The following is an 18,928-nucleotide window of genomic DNA, read 5'->3' on the forward strand; positions in this document are numbered from 1 at the left end:
TCTGCACTGCTGCCCCTCACTATATATACAGAAGCCTCTATATCTGCACTGCTGCCCCTCACTATATATACAGAAGCCCCTATATCTGCACTGCTGCCCCTCACTATATATACAGAAGCCTCTATATCTGCACTGCTGCCCCTCACTATATATACAGAAGCCCCTATATCTGCACTGCTGCTCCTCACTATATATACAGAAGCCCCTATATCTGCACTGCTGCCCCTCACTATATATACAGAAGCCTCTATATCTGCACTGCTGCCCCTCACTATATATACAGAAGCCTCTATATCTGCACTGCTGCCCCTCACTATATATACAGAAGCCTCTATATCTGCACTGCTGCACCTCACTATATATACAGAAGCCCCTATATCTGCACTGCTGCCCCTCACTATATATACAGAATCCCCTATATCTGCACTGCTGCCCCTCACTATATATACAGAAGCCCCTATATCTGCACTGCTGCCCCTCACTATATATACAGAAGCCTCTATATCTGCACTGCTGCCCCTCACTATATATACAGAAGCCCCTATATCTGCACTGCTGCCCCTCACTATATATACAGAAGCCCCTATATCTGCACTGCTGCCCCTCACTATATATACAGAAGCCCCTATATCTGCACTGCTGCCCCTCACTATATATACAGAAGCCCCTATATCTGCAATGCTGCCCCTCACTATATATACAGAAGCCTCTATATCTGCACTGCTGCCCCTCACTATATATACAGAAGCCCCTATATCTGCACTGCTGCCCCTCACTATATATACAGAAGCCCCTATATCTGCACTTCTGCCCCTCACTATATATAGAAGCCTCTATATCTGCACTGCTGCCCCTCACTATATATTCAGAAGCCCCTATATCTGCACTGCTGCCCCTCACTATATATACAGAAGCCTCTATATCTGCACTGCTGCCCCTCACTATATATTCAGAAGCCCCTATATCTGCACTGCTGCCCCTCACTATATATACAGAAGCCTCTATATCTGCACTGCTGCCCCTCACTATATATTCAGAAGCCCCTATATCTGCACTGCTGCCCCTCACTATATATACAGAAGCCCCTATATCTGCACTTCTGCCCCTCACTATATATAGAAGCCTCTATATCTGCACTGCTGCCCCTCACTGTATATACAGAAGCCCCTATATCTGCACTGCTGCCCCTCACTATATATACAGAAGCCCCTATATCTGCACTGCTGCCCCTCACTATATATACAGAAGCCCATATATCTGCACTGCTGCCCCTCACTATATATAGAAGCCCCTATATCTGCACTGCTGCCCCTCACTATATATACAGAAGCCCTATATCTGCACTGCTGCCCCTCACTATATATACAGAAGCCTCTATATCTGCACTGCTGCCCCTCACTATATATACAGAAGCCCCTATATCTGCACTGCTGCCCCTTACTATATATACAGAAGCCTCTATATCTGCACTGCTGCCCCTCACTATATATACAGAAGCCCTATATCTGCACTGCTGCCCCTCACTATATATACAGAAGCCTCTATATCTGCACTGCTGCCCCTCACTATATATACAGAAGCCCCTATATCTGCACTGCTGCCCCTCACTATATATACAGAAGCCCCTATATCTGCACTGCTTCCCCTCACTATATATACAGAAGCCTCTATATCTGCACTGCTGCCCCTCACTATATATACAGAAGCCTCTATATCTGCACTGCTGCCCCCTCACTATATATACAGAAGCCCCTATATCTGCACTGCTGCCCCTCACTATATATACAGAAGCCCCTATATCTGCACTGCTGTCCCTCACTATATATACAGAAGCCCCTATATCTGCACTGCTGCCCCTCACTATATATACAGAAGCCTCTATATCTGCACTGCTGCCCCCTCACTATATATACAGAAGCCCCTATATCTGCACTGCTGCCCCTCACTATATATACAGAAGCCTCTATATCTGCACTGCTGCCCCTCACTATATATACAGAAGCCCTTATATCTGCACTGCTGCCCCTCACTATATATACAGAAGCCCCTATATTTGCACTGCTGCCCCTCACTATATATACAGAAGCCTCTATATCTGCACTGCTGCCCCTCACTATATATACAGAAGCCTCTATATCTGCACTGCTGCCCCTCACTATATATACAGAAGCCCCTATATCTGCACTGCTGCCCCCTCATTATATATACAGAAGCTCCTATATCTGCACTGCTGCCCCTCACTATATATACAGAGGCCTCTATATCTGCACTGCTGCCCCCTCATTATATATACAGAAGCTCCTATATCTGCACTGCTGCCCCTCACTATATATACAGAAGCCTCTATATCTGCACTGTTGCCCCTCACTATATATACAGAAGCCCCTATATCTGCACTGCTGCCCATCACTATACATACAGAAGCCCCTATATCTGCACTGCTGCCCCTCATTATATATACAGAAGCCTCTATATCTGCACTGCTGCTCCTCACTATATATACAGAAGCCTCTATATCTGCACTGCTGCCCCCTCACTATATATACAGAAGCCCCCATATCTGCACTGCTGCCCCTCACTATATATACAGAAGCCCCTATATCTGCACTGCTGCCCCTCACTATATATACAGAAGCCTCTATATCTACACTGCTGCCCCTCACTATATATACAGAAGCACCTATATCTGCACTGCTGCCTCTCACTATATATACAGAAGCCCCTATATCTGCACTGCTGCTCCTCACTATATATACAGAAGCCTCTATATCTGCACTGCTGCTCCTCACTATATATACAGAAGCACCTATATCTGCACTGCTGCCTCTCACTATATATACAGAAGCCCCTATATCTGCACTGCTGCTCCTCACTATATATACAGAAGCCTCTATATCTGCACTGCTGCCCCTCACTATATATACAGAAGCCTCTATATCTGCACTGCTGCCCCTCCCTGTATATACAGAAGCCCCTATATCTGCACTGCTGCCCCTCACTATATATACAGAACCCCTATATCTGCACTGCTGCCCCTCACTGTATATACAGAAGCCCCTATATCTGCACTGCTGCCCCTCACTATATATAGAAGCCTCTATATCTGCACTGCTGCCCCTCACTATATATACAGAAGCCTCTATATCTGCACTGCTGCCCCTCACTGTATATACAGAAGCCCCTATATCTGCACTGCTGCCCCTCACTATATATACAGAAGCCCCTATATCTGCACTGCTGCCCCTCACTATATATAGAAGCCCCTATATCTGCACTGCTGCCCCTCACTATATATACAGAAGCCTCTATATCTGCACTGCTGCCCCTCACTATATATACAGAAGCCTCTATATCTGCACTGCTGCCCCTCACTATATATACAGAAGCCTTTATATCTGCACTGCTGCCCCTCACTATATATACAGAAGCCCCTATATCTGCACTGCTGCCCCCTCACTATATATACAGAAGCCCCTATATCTGCACTGCTGCCCCTCACTATATATACAGAAGCCCCTATATCTGCACTGCTGCCCCTCACTATATATACAGAAGCCCCTATATCTGCACTGCTGCCCCTCACTATATATACAGAAGCCTCTATATCTGCACTGCTGCCCCCTCACTATATATACAGAAGCCCCTATATCTGCACTGCTGCCCCTCACTATATATACAGAAGCCTTTATATCTGCACTGCTGCCCCTCACTATATATACAGAAGCCCCTATATCTGCACTGCTGCCCCTCACTATATATATACAGAAGCCCCTATATCTGCACTGCTGCCCCCTCATTATATATACAGAAGCTCCTATATCTGCACTGCTGCCCCTCACTATATATACAGAAGCCTCTATATTTGCACTGCTGCCCCTCACTATACATACAGAAGCCCCTATATCTGCACTGCTGCCCCTCACTATATATACAGAAGCCCCTATATCTGCACTGCTGTCCCTCACTATATATATAGAAGCCCCTATATCTGCACTGCTGCCCCTCACTATATATACAGAAGCCTCTATATCTGCACTGCTGCCCCCTCACTATATATACAGAAGCCCCTATATCTGCACTGCTGCCCCTCACTATATATACAGAAGCCTCTATATCTGCACTGCTGCCCCTCACTATATATACAGAAGCCCCTATATCTGCACTGCTGCCCCTCACTATATATACAGAAGCCCCTATATTTGCACTGCTGCCCCTCACTATATATACAGAAGCCTCTATATCTGCACTGCTGCCCCTCACTATATATACAGAAGCCTCTATATCTGCACTGCTGCCCCTCACTATATATACAGAAGCCCCTATATCTGCACTGCTGCCCCCTCATTATATATACAGAAGCTCCTATATCTGCACTGCTGCCCCTCACTATATATACAGAAGCCTCTATATCTGCACTGTTGCCCCTCACTATATATACAGAAGCCCCTATATCTGCACTGCTGCCCCTCATTATATATACAGAAGCCTCTATATCTGCACTGCTGCTCCTCACTATATATACAGAAGCCTCTATATCTGCACTGCTGCCCCTCACTATATATACAGAAGCCCCTATATCTGCACTGCTGCTCCTCACTATATATACAGAAGCCTCTATATCTGCACTGCTGCTCCTCACTATATATACAGAAGCCTCTATATCTGCACTGCTGCCCCTCCCTGTATATACAGAAGCCTTTATATCTGCACTGCTGCCCCTCACTATATATACAGAAGCCCCTATATCTGCACTGCTGCCCCTCACTATATATATACAGAAGCCCCTATATCTGCACTGCTGCCCCCTCATTATATATACAGAAGCTCCTATATCTGCACTGCTGCCCCTCACTATATATACAGAAGCCTCTATATTTGCACTGCTGCCCCTCACTATACATACAGAAGCCCCTATATCTGCACTGCTGCCCCTCACTATATATACAGAAGCCCCTATATCTGCACTGCTGTCCCTCACTATATATACAGAAGCCCCTATATCTGCACTGCTGCCCCTCACTATATATACAGAAGCCTCTATATCTGCACTGCTGCCCCCTCACTATATATTCAGAAGCCCCTATATCTGCACTGCTGCCCCTCACTATATATACAGAAGCCTCTATATCTGCACTGCTGCCCCTCACTATATATACAGAAGCCCCTATATCTGCACTGCTGCCCCTCACTATATATACAGAAGCCCCTATATTTGCACTGCTGCCCCTCACTATATATACAGAAGCCTCTATATCTGCACTGCTGCCCCTCACTATATATACAGAAGCCTCTATATCTGCACTGCTGCCCCTCACTATATATACAGAAGCCCCTATATCTGCACTGCTGCCCCCTCATTATATATACAGAAGCCTCTATATCTGCACTGCTGCCCATCACTATACATACAGAAGCCCCTATATCTGCACTGCTGCCCCTCACTATATATACAGAAGCCTCTATATCTGCACTGCTGCCCATCACTATACATACAGAAGCCCCTATATCTGCACTGCTGCCCCTCATTATATATACAGAAGCCTCTATATCTGCACTGCTGCTCCTCACTATATATACAGAAGCCTCTATATCTGCACTGCTGCCCCTCACTATATATACAGAAGCCCCTATATCTGCACTGCTGCTCCTCACTATATATACAGAAGCCTCTATATCTGCACTGCTGCCCCTCACTATATATACAGAAGCCTCTATATCTGCACTGCTGCCCCTCCCTGTATATACAGAAGCCCCTATATCTGCACTGCTGCCCCTCACTATATATACAGAACCCCTATATCTGCACTGCTGCCCCTCACTGTATATACAGAAGCCCCTATATCTGCACTGCTGCCCCCTCACTATATATAGAAGCCTCTATATCTGCACTGCTGCCCCTCACTATATATACAGAAGCCTCTATATCTGCACTGCTGCCCCTCACTGTATATACAGAAGCCCCTATATCTGCACTGCTGCCCCTCACTATATATACAGAAGCCCCTATATCTGCACTGCTGCCCCTCACTATATATAGAAGCCCCTATATCTGCACTGCTGCCCCTCACTATATATACAGAAGCCTCTATATCTGCACTGCTGCCCCTCACTATATATACAGAAGCCTCTATATCTGCACTGCTGCCCCTCACTATATATACAGAAGCCTTTATATCTGCACTGCTGCCCCTCACTATATATACAGAAGCCCCTATATCTGCACTGCTGCCCCCTCACTATATATACAGAAGCCCCTATATCTGCACTGCTGCCCCTCACTATATATACAGAAGCCCCTATATCTGCACTGCTGCCCCTCACTATATATACAGAAGCCCCTATATCTGCACTGCTGCCCCTCACTATATATACAGAAGCCTCTATATCTGCACTGCTGCCCCCTCACTATATATACAGAAGCCCCTATATCTGCACTGCTGCCCCTCACTATATATACAGAAGCCTTTATATCTGCACTGCTGCCCCTCACTATATATACAGAAGCCCCTATATCTGCACTGCTGCCCCTCACTATATATATACAGAAGCCCCTATATCTGCACTGCTGCCCCTCACTATATATACAGAAGCCTCTATATCTGCACTGCTGCCCCTCACTATATATACAGAAGCCTCTATATCTGCACTGCTGCCCCTCACTATATATACAGAAGCCCCTATATCTGCACTGCTGCCCCCTCATTATATATACAGAAGCTCCTATATCTGCACTGCTGCCCCTCACTATATATACAGAAGCCTCTATATTTGCACTGCTGCCCCTCACTATACATACAGAAGCCCCTATATCTGCACTGCTGACCCTCATTATATATACAGAAGCCTCTATATCTGCACTGCTGCCCCTCACTATATATACAGAAGCCCCTATATCTGCACTGCTGCCCCTCATTATATATACAGAAGCCTCTATATCTGCACTGCTGCCCCTCACTATATATACAGAAGCCCCTATATCTGCACTGCTGCCCCCTCACTATATATACAGAAGCCTCTATATCTGCACTGCTGCCCCTCACTATATATACAGAAGCCTCTATATCTGCACTGCTGCCCCTCACTATATATACAGAAGCCTCTATATCTGCACTGCTGCCCCCTCATTATATATACAGAAGCTCCTATATCTGCACTGCTGCCCCTCACTATATATACAGAAGCCTCTATATTTGCACTGCTGCCCCTCACTATACATACAGAAGCCCCTATATCTGCACTGCTGCCCCTCATTATATATACAGAAGCCTCTATATCTGCACTGCTGCCCCTCACTATATATACAGAAGCCCCTATATCTGCACTGCTGCCCCCTCATTATATATACAGAAGCTCCTATATCTGCACTGCTGCCCCTCACTATATATACAGAAGCCTCTATATTTGCACTGCTGCCCCTCACTATACATACAGAAGCCCCTATATCTGCACTGCTGCCCCTCATTATATATACAGAAGCCTCTATATCTGCACTGCTGCCCCTCACTATATATACAGAAGCCCCTATATCTGCACTGCTGCCCCTCATAATATATACAGAAGCCTCTATATCTGCACTGCTGCCCCTCACTATATATACAGAAGCCCCTATATCTGCACTGCTGCCCCCTCACTATATATACAGAAGCCTCTATATCTGCACTGCTGCCCCTCACTATATATACAGAAGCCTCTATATCTGCACTGCTGCCCCTCACTATATATACAGAAGCCCCTATTTCTGCACTGCTGCTCCTCACTATATATACAGAAGCCTCTATATCTGCACTGCTGCCCCTCACTATATATACAGAAGCCCCTATATCTGCACTGCTGCTCCTCACTATATATACAGAAGCCTCTATATCTGCACTGCTGCCCCTCACTATATATACAGAAGCCTCTGTATCTGCACTGCTGCCCCTCACTATATATACAGAAGCCCCTATATCTGCACTGCTGCTCCTCACTATATATACAGAAGCCCCTATATCTGCACTGCTGCCCCTCATTATATATACAGAAGCCTCTATATCTGCACTGCTGCTCCTCACTATATATACAGAAGCCTCTATATCTGCACTGCTGCCCCTCACTATATATACAGAAGCCCCTATATCTGCACTGCTGCTCCTCACTATATATACAGAAGCCTCTATATCTGCACTGCTGCCCCTCACTATATATACAGAAGCCTCTATATCTGCACTGCTGCCCCTCCCTGTATATACAGAAGCCCCTATATCTGCACTGCTGCCCCTCACTATATATACAGAACCCCTATATCTGCACTGCTGCCCCTCACTGTATATACAGAAGCCCCTATATCTGCACTGCTGCCCCCTCACTATATATACAGAAGCCTCTATATCTGCACTGCTGCCCCTCACTATATATACAGAAGCCTCTATATCTGCACTGCTGCCCCTCACTATATATACAGAACCCCTATATCTGCATTGCTGCCCCTCACTATATATACAGAAGCCCCTATATCTGCACTGCTGTCCCTCACTATATATACAGAAGCCTCTATATCTGCACTGCTGCCCCTCACTATATATACAGAAGCCCCTATAACTGCACTACGGCCCCTCACTATATATACAGAAGCCCCTATATCTGCACTGCTGCCCCTCACTATATATACAGAAGCCCCTATATCTGCACTGCTGCCCCTCACTATGTATACAGAAGCCCCTATATCTGCACTGCTGCCCCTCACTATATATACAGAAGCCCCTATAACTGCACTACTGCCCCTCACTATATATACAGAAGCCCCTATATCTGCACTGCTGCCCCTCACTATATATACAGAAGCCCCTATATCTGCACTACTGCCCCTCACTATATATACAGAAGCCCCTATATCTGCACTGCTGCCCCTCACTATATATACAGAAGCCTCTATATCTGCACTGCTGCCCCTCACTATATATACAGAAGCCCCTATATCTGCACTGCTGTCCCTCACTATATATACAGAAGCCCCTATATCTGCACTGCTGCCCCTCACTATATATACAGAAGCCCCTATATCTGCACTGCTGCCCGTCACTATATATACAGAAGCCCCTATATCTGCACTGCTGTCCCTCACTATATATACAGAAGCCCCTATATCTGCACTGCTGCCCCTCACTATATATACAGAAGCCCCTATATCTGCACTGCTGTCCCTCACTATATATACAGAAGCCTCTATAGCTGCACTGCTGCCCCTCACTATATATACAGAAGCCCCTATAACTGCACTACTGCCCCTCACTATATATACAGAAGCCCCTATATCTGCACTGCTGCCCCTCACTATATATACAGAATCCCCTATATCTGCACTGCTGCCCCTCACTATGTATACAGAAGCCCCTACATCTGCACTGCTGCCCCTCACTATATATACAGAAGCCCCTATATCTGCACTGCTGCCCCTCACTATATATACAGAAGCCCCTATATCTGCACTGCTGCCCCTCACTATATATACAGAAGCCCCTATATCTGCACTGCTGCCCCTCACTATATATACAGAAGCCCCTATAACTGCACTACTGCCCCTCACTATATATAGAGAAGCACTGCTGCCCCTCACTATATATACAGAAGCCTCTATATCTGCACTGCTGCCCCTCACTATATATACAGAAGCCTCTACTATATCTGCACTGCTGCCCCTCACTATATATACAGAAGCCTCTATATCTGCACTGCTGCCCCCACTATATATACAGAAGCCCCTATATCTGCACTGCTGCCTCTCACTATATATACAGAAGCCTCTAAATCTGCACTGCTGCCCCCCTCACTATATATATAGAAGCCTCTATATCTGCACTGCTGCCCCTCAGTATATATACAGAAGCCCCTATATCTGCACTGCTGCCCCTCACTATATATATAGAAGCCTCTATATCTGCACTGCTGCCCCTCACTATATATACAGAAGCCCCTATATCTGCACTGCTGCCCCTCAGTATATATACAGAAGCCCCTATATCTGCACTGCTGCCCCTCACTATATATACAGAAGCCTCTATATCTGCGCTGCTGCCCCCTCACTATATATACAGAAGCCCCTATATCGGCACTGCTGCCCCTCACTATATATACAGAAGCCTTTATATCTGCACTGCTGCCCTTCATTATATATACAGAAGCCCCTATATCTGCACTGCTACCCTTCATTATATATACAGAAGCCCCTATATCTGCACTGCTGCCCCTCACTATATATACAGAAGCCCCTATATCTGCACTGCTTCCCCTCACTATATATACAGAAGCCCCTATATCTGCACTGCTGCCCCTCACTATATATACAGAAGCCCCTATATCTGCACTACTGCCCCTCACTATATATACAGAAGCCCCTATATCTGCACTGCTGTCCCTCACTATATATACAGAAGCCCCTATATCTGCACTGCTTCCCCTCACTATATATACAGAAGCCCCTATATCTGCACTGCTGCCCCTCACTATATATACAGAAGCCTCTATATCTGCACTGCTGCCCCTCACTATATATACAGAAGCCCTATATCTGCACTGCTGCCCCTCACTATATATACAGAAGCCTCTATATCTGCACTGCTGCCCCTCACTATATATACAGAAGCCCCTATATCTGCACTGCTGCCCCTCACTATATATACAGAAGCCCCTATATCTGCACTGCTTCCCCTCACTATATATACAGAAGCCTCTATATCTGCACTGCTGCCCCTCACTATATATACAGAAGCCTCTATATCTGCACTGCTGCCCCTCACTATATATACAGAAGCCCCTATATCTGCACTGCTGCCCCTCACTATATATACAGAAGCCCCTATATTTGCACTGCTGCCCCTCACTATATATACAGAAGCCTCTATATCTGCACTGCTGCCCCTCACTATATATACAGAAGCCTCTATATCTGCACTGCTGCCCCTCACTATATATACAGAAGCCCCTATATCTGCACTGCTGCCCCCTCATTATATATACAGAAGCTCCTATATCTGCACTGCTGCCCCTCACTATATATACAGAAGCCTCTATATCTGCACTGTTGCCCCTCACTATATATACAGAAGCCCCTATATCTGCACTGCTGCCCATCACTATACATACAGAAGCCCCTATATCTGCACTGCTGCCCCTCACTATATATACAGAAGCCTCTATATCTGCACTGCTGCCCCTCACTATATATACAGAAGCCCCTATATCTGCACTGCTGCTCCTCACTATATATACAGAAGCCTCTATATCTGCACTGCTGCCCCTCACTATATATACAGAAGCCTTTATGTCTGCACTGCTGCCCCTCCCTGTATATACAGAAGCCCCTATATCTGCACTGCTGCCCCTCACTATATATACAGAAGCCTCTATATCTGCACTGTTGCCCCTCACTATATATACAGAAGCCCCTATATCTGCACTGCTGCCCATCACTATACATACAGAAGCCCCTATATCTGCACTGCTGCTCCTCACTATATATACAGAAGCCTCTATATCTGCACTGCTGCCCCTCACTATATATACAGAAGCCCCTATATCTGCACTGCTGCTCCTCACTATATATACAGAAGCCTCTATATCTGCACTGCTGCCCCTCACTATATATACAGAAGCCTTTATGTCTGCACTGCTGCCCCTCCCTGTATATACAGAAGCCCCTATATCTGCACTGCTGCCCCTCACTATATATACAGAACCCCTATATCTGCACTGCTGCCCCTCACTATATATAGAAGCCTCTATAGCTGCACTGCTGCCCCTCACTATATATACAGAAGCCTCTATATCTGCACTGCTGCCCCTCACTGTATATACAGAAGCCCCTATATCTGCACTGCTGCCCCTCACTATATATACAGAAGCCCCTATATCTGCACTGCTGCCCCTCACTATATATAGAAGCCCCTATATCTGCACTGCTGCCCCTCACTATATATACAGAAGCCTCTATATCTGCACTGCTGCCCCTCACTATATATACAGAAGCCTCTATATCTGCACTGCTGCCCCTCACTATATATACAGAAGCCTTTATATCTGCACTGCTGCCCCTCACTATATATACAGAAGCCCCTATATCTGCACTGCTGCCCCCTCACTATATATACAGAAGCCCCTATATCTGCACTGCTGCCCCTCACTATATATACAGAAGCCCCTATATCTGCACTGCTGCCCCTCACTATATATACAGAAGCCCCTATATCTGCACTGCTGCCCCTCACTATATATACAGAAGCCTCTATATCTGCACTGCTGCCCCCTCACTATATATACAGAAGCCCCTATATCTGCACTGCTGCCCCTCACTATATATACAGAAGCCTTTATATCTGCACTGCTGCCCCTCACTATATATACAGAAGCCCCTATATCTGCACTGCTGCCCCTCACTATATATATACAGAAGCCCCTATATCTGCACTGCTGCCCCTCACTATATATACAGAAGCCTCTATATCTGCACTGCTGCCCCTCACTATATATACAGAAGCCTCTATATCTGCACTGCTGCCCCTCACTATATATACAGAAGCCCCTATATCTGCACTGCTGCCCCCTCATTATATATACAGAAGCTCCTATATCTGCACTGCTGCCCCTCACTATATATACAGAAGCCTCTATATCTGCACTGTTGCCCCTCACTATATATACAGAAGCCCCTATATCTGCACTGCTGCCCATCACTATACATACAGAAGCCCCTATATCTGCACTGCTGCCCCTCATTATATATACAGAAGCCTCTATATCTGCACTGCTGCTCCTCACTATATATACAGAAGCCTCTATATCTGCACTGCTGCCCCTCACTATATATACAGAAGCCCCTATATCTGCACTGCTGCTCCTCACTATATATACAGAAGCCTCTATATCTGCACTGCTGCCCCTCACTATATATACAGAAGCCTCTATATCTGCACTGCTGCCCCTCCCTGTATATACAGAAGCCCCTATATCTGCACTGCTGCCCCTCACTATATATACAGAACCCCTATATCTGCACTGCTGCCCCTCACTGTATATACAGAAGCCCCTATATCTGCACTGCTGCCCCCTCACTATATATAGAAGCCTCTATATCTGCACTGCTGCCCCTCACTATATATACAGAAGCCTCTATATCTGCACTGCTGCCCCTCACTGTATATACAGAAGCCCCTATATCTGCACTGCTGCCCCTCACTATATATACAGAAGCCCCTATATCTGCACTGCTGCCCCTCACTATATATAGAAGCCCCTATATCTGCACTGCTGCCCCTCACTATATATACAGAAGCCTCTATATCTGCACTGCTGCCCCTCACTATATATACATAAGCCTCTATATCTGCACTGCTGCCCCTCACTATATATACAGAAGCCTTTATATCTGCACTGCTGCCCCTCACTATATATACAGAAGCCCCTATATCTGCACTGCTGCCCCCTCACTATATATACAGAAGCCCCTATATCTGCACTGCTGCCCCTCACTATATATACAGAAGCCCCTATATCTGCACTGCTGCCCCTCACTATATATACAGAAGCCCCTATATCTGCACTGCTGCCCCTCACTATATATACAGAAGCCTCTATATCTGCACTGCTGCCCCTCACTATATATACAGAAGCCTCTATATCTGCACTGCTGCCCCTCACTATATATACAGAAGCCTCTATATCTGCACTGCTGCCCCTCACTATATATACAGAAGCCTCTATATCTGCACTGCTGCCCCTCACTATATATACAGAAGCCTCTATATCTGCACTGCTGCCCCTCACTATATATACAGAAGCCCCTATATCTGCACTGCTGCCCGTCACTATATATACAGAAGCCTCTATATCTGCACTGCTGCCCCCTCACTATATATACAGAAGCCCCTATATCTGCACTGCTGCCCCTCACTATATATACAGAAGCCTTTATATCTGCACTGCTGCCCCTCACTATATATACAGAAGCCCCTATATCTGCACTGCTGCCCCTCACTATATATATACAGAAGCCCCTATATCTGCACTGCTGCCCCTCACTATATATACAGAAGCCTCTATATCTGCACTGCTGCCCCTCACTATATATACAGAAGCCTCTATATCTGCACTGCTGCCCCTCACTATATATACAGAAGCCCCTATATCTGCACTGCTGCCCCCTCATTATATATACAGAAGCTCCTATATCTGCACTGCTGCCCCTCACTATATATACAGAAGCCTCTATATTTGCACTGCTGCCCCTCACTATACATACAGAAGCCCCTATATCTGCACTGCTGCCCCTCATTATATATACAGAAGCCTCTATATCTGCACTGCTGCCCCTCATTATATATACAGAAGCCTCTATATCTGCACTGCTGCTCCTCACTATATATACAGAAGCCTCTATATCTGCACTGCTGCCCCTCACTATATATACAGAAGCCCCTATATCTGCACTGCTGCTCCTCACTATATATACAGAAGCCTCTATATCTGCACTGCTGCCCCTCCCTGTATATACAGAAGCCCCTATATCTGCACTGCTGCCCCTCACTATATATACAGAACCCCTATATCTGCACTGCTGCCCCTCACTGTATATACAGAAGCCCCTATATCTGCACTGCTGCCCCCTCACTATATATACAGAAGCCTCTATATCTGCACTGCTGCCCCTCACTATATATACAGAAGCCTCTATATCTGCACTGCTGCCCCTCACTATATATACAGAACCCCTATATCTGCACTACTGCCCCTCACTATATATACAGAAGCCCCTATATCTGCACTGCTGCCCCTCACTATATATACAGAAGCCCCTATATCTGCACTGCTGCCCCTCACTATGTATACAGAAGCCCCTATATCTGCACTGCTGCCCCTCACTATATATACAGAAGCCCCTATAACTGCACTACTGCCCCTCACTATATATACAGAAGCCCCTATATCTGCACTGCTGTCCCTCACTATATATACAGAATCCCCTATATCTGCACTACTGCCCCTCACTATATATACAGAAGCCCCTATATCTGCACTGCTGCCCCTCACTATATATACAGAAGCCTCTATATCTGCACTGCTGCCCCTCACTATATATACAGAAGCCCCTATATCTGCACTGCTGTCCCTCACTATATATACAGAAGCCCCTATATCTGCACTGCTGCCCCTCACTATATATACAGAAGCCTCTATATCTGCACTGCTGTCCCTCACTATATATACAGAAGCCTCTATATCTGCACTGCTGCCCCTCACTATATATACAGAAGCCTCTATATCTGCACTGCTGTCCCTCACTATATATACAGAAGCCTCTATAGCTGCACTGCTGCCCCTCACTATATATACAGAAGCCCCTATAACTGCACTACTGCCCCACACTATATATACAGAAGCCCCTATATCTGCACTGCTGCCCCTCACTATATATACAGAATCCCCTATATCTGCACTGCTGCCCCTCACTATGTATACAGAAGCCCCTACATCTGCACTGCTGCCCCTCACTATATATACAGAAGCCCCTATAACTGCACTACTGCCCCTCACTATATATACAGAAGCCCCTATATCTGCACTGCTGCCCCTCACTATATATACAGAAGCCCCTATATCTGCACTGCTGCCCCTCACTATATATACAGAAGCCCCTATATCTGCACTGCTGCCCCTCACTATATATACAGAAGCCCCTATAACTGCACTACTGCCCCTCACTATATATAGAGAAGCACTGCTGCCCCTCACTATATATACAGAAGCCTCTATATCTGCACTGCTGCCCCTCACTATATATACAGAAGCCTCTACTATATCTGCACTGCTGCCCCTCACTATATATACAGAAGCCTCTATATCTGCACTGCTGCCCCTCACTATATATACAGAAGCCCCTATATCTGCACTGCTGCCTCTCACTATATATACAGAAGCCTCTAAATCTGCACTGCTGCCCCTCAGTATATATACAGAAGCCCCTATATCTGCACTGCTGCCCCTCACTATATATACAGAAGCCTCTATATCTGCGCTGCTGCCCCCTCACTATATATACAGAAGCCCCTATATCGGCACTGCTGCCCCTCACTATATATACAGAAGCCCCTATATCTGCACTGCTACCCTTCATTATATATACAGAAGCCCCTATATCTGCACTGCTACCCCTCATTATATATACAGAAGCCCCTATATCTGCACTGCTGCCCCTCACTATATATACAGAAGCCCCTATATCTGCACTGCTTCCCCTCACTATATATACAGAAGCCCCTATATCTGCACTGCTGCCCCTCACTATATATACAGAAGCCCCTATATCTGCACTACTGCCCCTCACTATATATACAGAAGCCCCTATATCTGCACTGCTGTCCCTCACTATATATACAGAAGCCCCTATATCTGCACTGCTTCCCCTCACTATATATACAGAAGCCCCTATATCTGCACTGCTGTCCCTCACTATATATACAGAAGCCCCTATATCTGCACTGCTACCCCTCACTATATATATAGAAGCCCCTATATCTGCACTACTGCCCCTCACTATATAAACAGAAGCCCCTATATCTGCACTACTGCCCCTCACTATATATACAGAAGCCCCTATATCTGCACTGCTGCCCCTCACTATATAAACAGAAGCCCCTATATCTGCACTACTGCCCCTCACTATATATACAGAAGCCCCTATATCTGCACTGCTGCCCCTCACTATATATACAGAAGCCCCTATATCTGCACTGCTGCCCCTCACTATATATACAGAAGCCTCTATATCTGCACTGCTGCCCCTCACTATATATACAGAAGCCCCTATATCTGCACTGCTGTCCCTCACTATATATACAGAAGCCCCTATATCTGCACTGCTGCCCCTCACTATATATACAGAAGCCTCTATAGCTGCACTGCTGCCCCTCACTATATATACAGAAGCCCCTATAACTGCACTACTGCCCTTCACTATATATACAGAAGCCCCTATATCTGCACTGCTGCCCCTCACTATATATACAGAATCCCCTATATCTGCACTGCTGCCCCTCACTATGTATACAGAAGCCCCTTCATCTGCACTGCTGCCCCTCACTATATATACAGAAGCCCCTATAACTGCACTACTGCCCCTCACTATATATACAGAAGCCCCTATATCTGCACTGCTGCCCCTCACTATATATACAGAAGCCCCTATATCTGCACTGCTGCCCCTCACTATATATACAGAAGCCCCTATATCTGCACTGCTGCCCCTCACTATATATACAGAAGCCCCTATAACTGCACTACTGCCCCTCACTATATATAGAGAAGCACTGCTGCCCCTCACTATATATACAGAAGCCTCTATATCTGCACTGCTGCCCCTCACTATATATACAGAAGCCTCTACTATATCTGCACTGCTGCCCCTCACTATATATACAGAAGCCTCTATATCTGCACTGCTGCCCCTCACTATATATACAGAAGCCCCTATATCTGCACTGCTGCCTCTCACTATATATACAGAAGCCTCTAAATCTGCACTGCTGCCCCTCAGTATATATACAGAAGCCCCTATATCTGCACTGCTGCCCCTCACTATATATACAGAAGCCTCTATATCTGCGCTGCTGCCCCCTCACTATATATACAGAAGCCCCTATATCGGCACTGCTGCCCCTCACTATATATACAGAAGCCCCTATATCTGCACTGCTACCCTTCATTATATATACAGAAGCCCCTATATCTGCACTGCTACCCCTCATTATATATACAGAAGCCCCTATATCTGCACTGCTGCCCCTCACTATATATACAGAAGCCCCTATATCTGCACTGCTTCCCCTCACTATATATACAGAAGCCCCTATATCTGCACTGCTGCCCCTCACTATATATACAGAAGCCCCTGTATCTGCACTACTGCCCCTCACTATATATACAGAAGCCCCTATATCTGCACTGCTGTCCCTCACTATATATACAGAAGCCCCTATATCTGCACTGCTTCCCCTCACTATATATACAGAAGCCCCTATATCTGCACTGCTACCCCTCACTATATATATAGAAGCCCCTATATCTGCACTACTGCCCCTCACTATATAAACAGAAGCCCCTATATCTGCACTGCTGCCCCTCACTATATATACAGAAGCCCCTATATCTGCACTGCTTCCCCTCACTATATATACAGAAGCCCCTATATCTGCACTGCTGCCCCTCACTATATATACAGAAGCCCCTATATCTGCTCAGCTACTCCTCATTATATATACAGAAGCCCCTATTTCTGCACTGCTGCCCCTCACAATATATACAGAAGCCCCTATATCTGCTCTGCTACCCCTCATTATATATACAGAAGCCCCTATATCTGCACTGCTGCCCCTCACTATATATACAGAAGCCTCTATATCTGCACTGCTGTCCCTCACTATATATACAGAAGCCCCTATATCTGCACTGCTGCCCCTCACTATATATACAGAAGCCCCTATATCTGCACTGCTGCCCCTCACTATATATACAGAACCCCTATATCTGCACTGCTGCCCCTCACTATATATACAGAAGCCTCTATATCTGCACTGCTGCCCCTCACTATATATACAGAAGCCCCTATATCTGCACTGCTGCCCCTCACTATATATACAGAAGCCTCTATATCTGCACTGCTGCCTCTCACTATATATACAGAAGCATCTATATCTGCACTGCTGCCCCTCACTATATATACAGAAGCCCCTATATCTGCACTGCTGCCCCTCACTATATATACAGAAGCCTCTATATCTGCACTGCTGCCCCTCACTATATATACAGAAGCCCCTATATCTGCACTGCTGCCCCTCACTATATATACAGAAGCCCCTACATATGCACTGCTGCCCCTCACTATATATACAGAAGCCTCTATATC

The sequence above is a fragment of the Phyllobates terribilis genome, unplaced genomic scaffold (genome assembly GCF_046119375.1).
Source record: "Phyllobates terribilis strain yellow unplaced genomic scaffold, ASM4611937v1 Scaffold_8__6_contigs__length_399053987, whole genome shotgun sequence".
NCBI classification, from domain to species: domain Eukaryota; kingdom Metazoa; phylum Chordata; class Amphibia; order Anura; family Dendrobatidae; genus Phyllobates; species Phyllobates terribilis.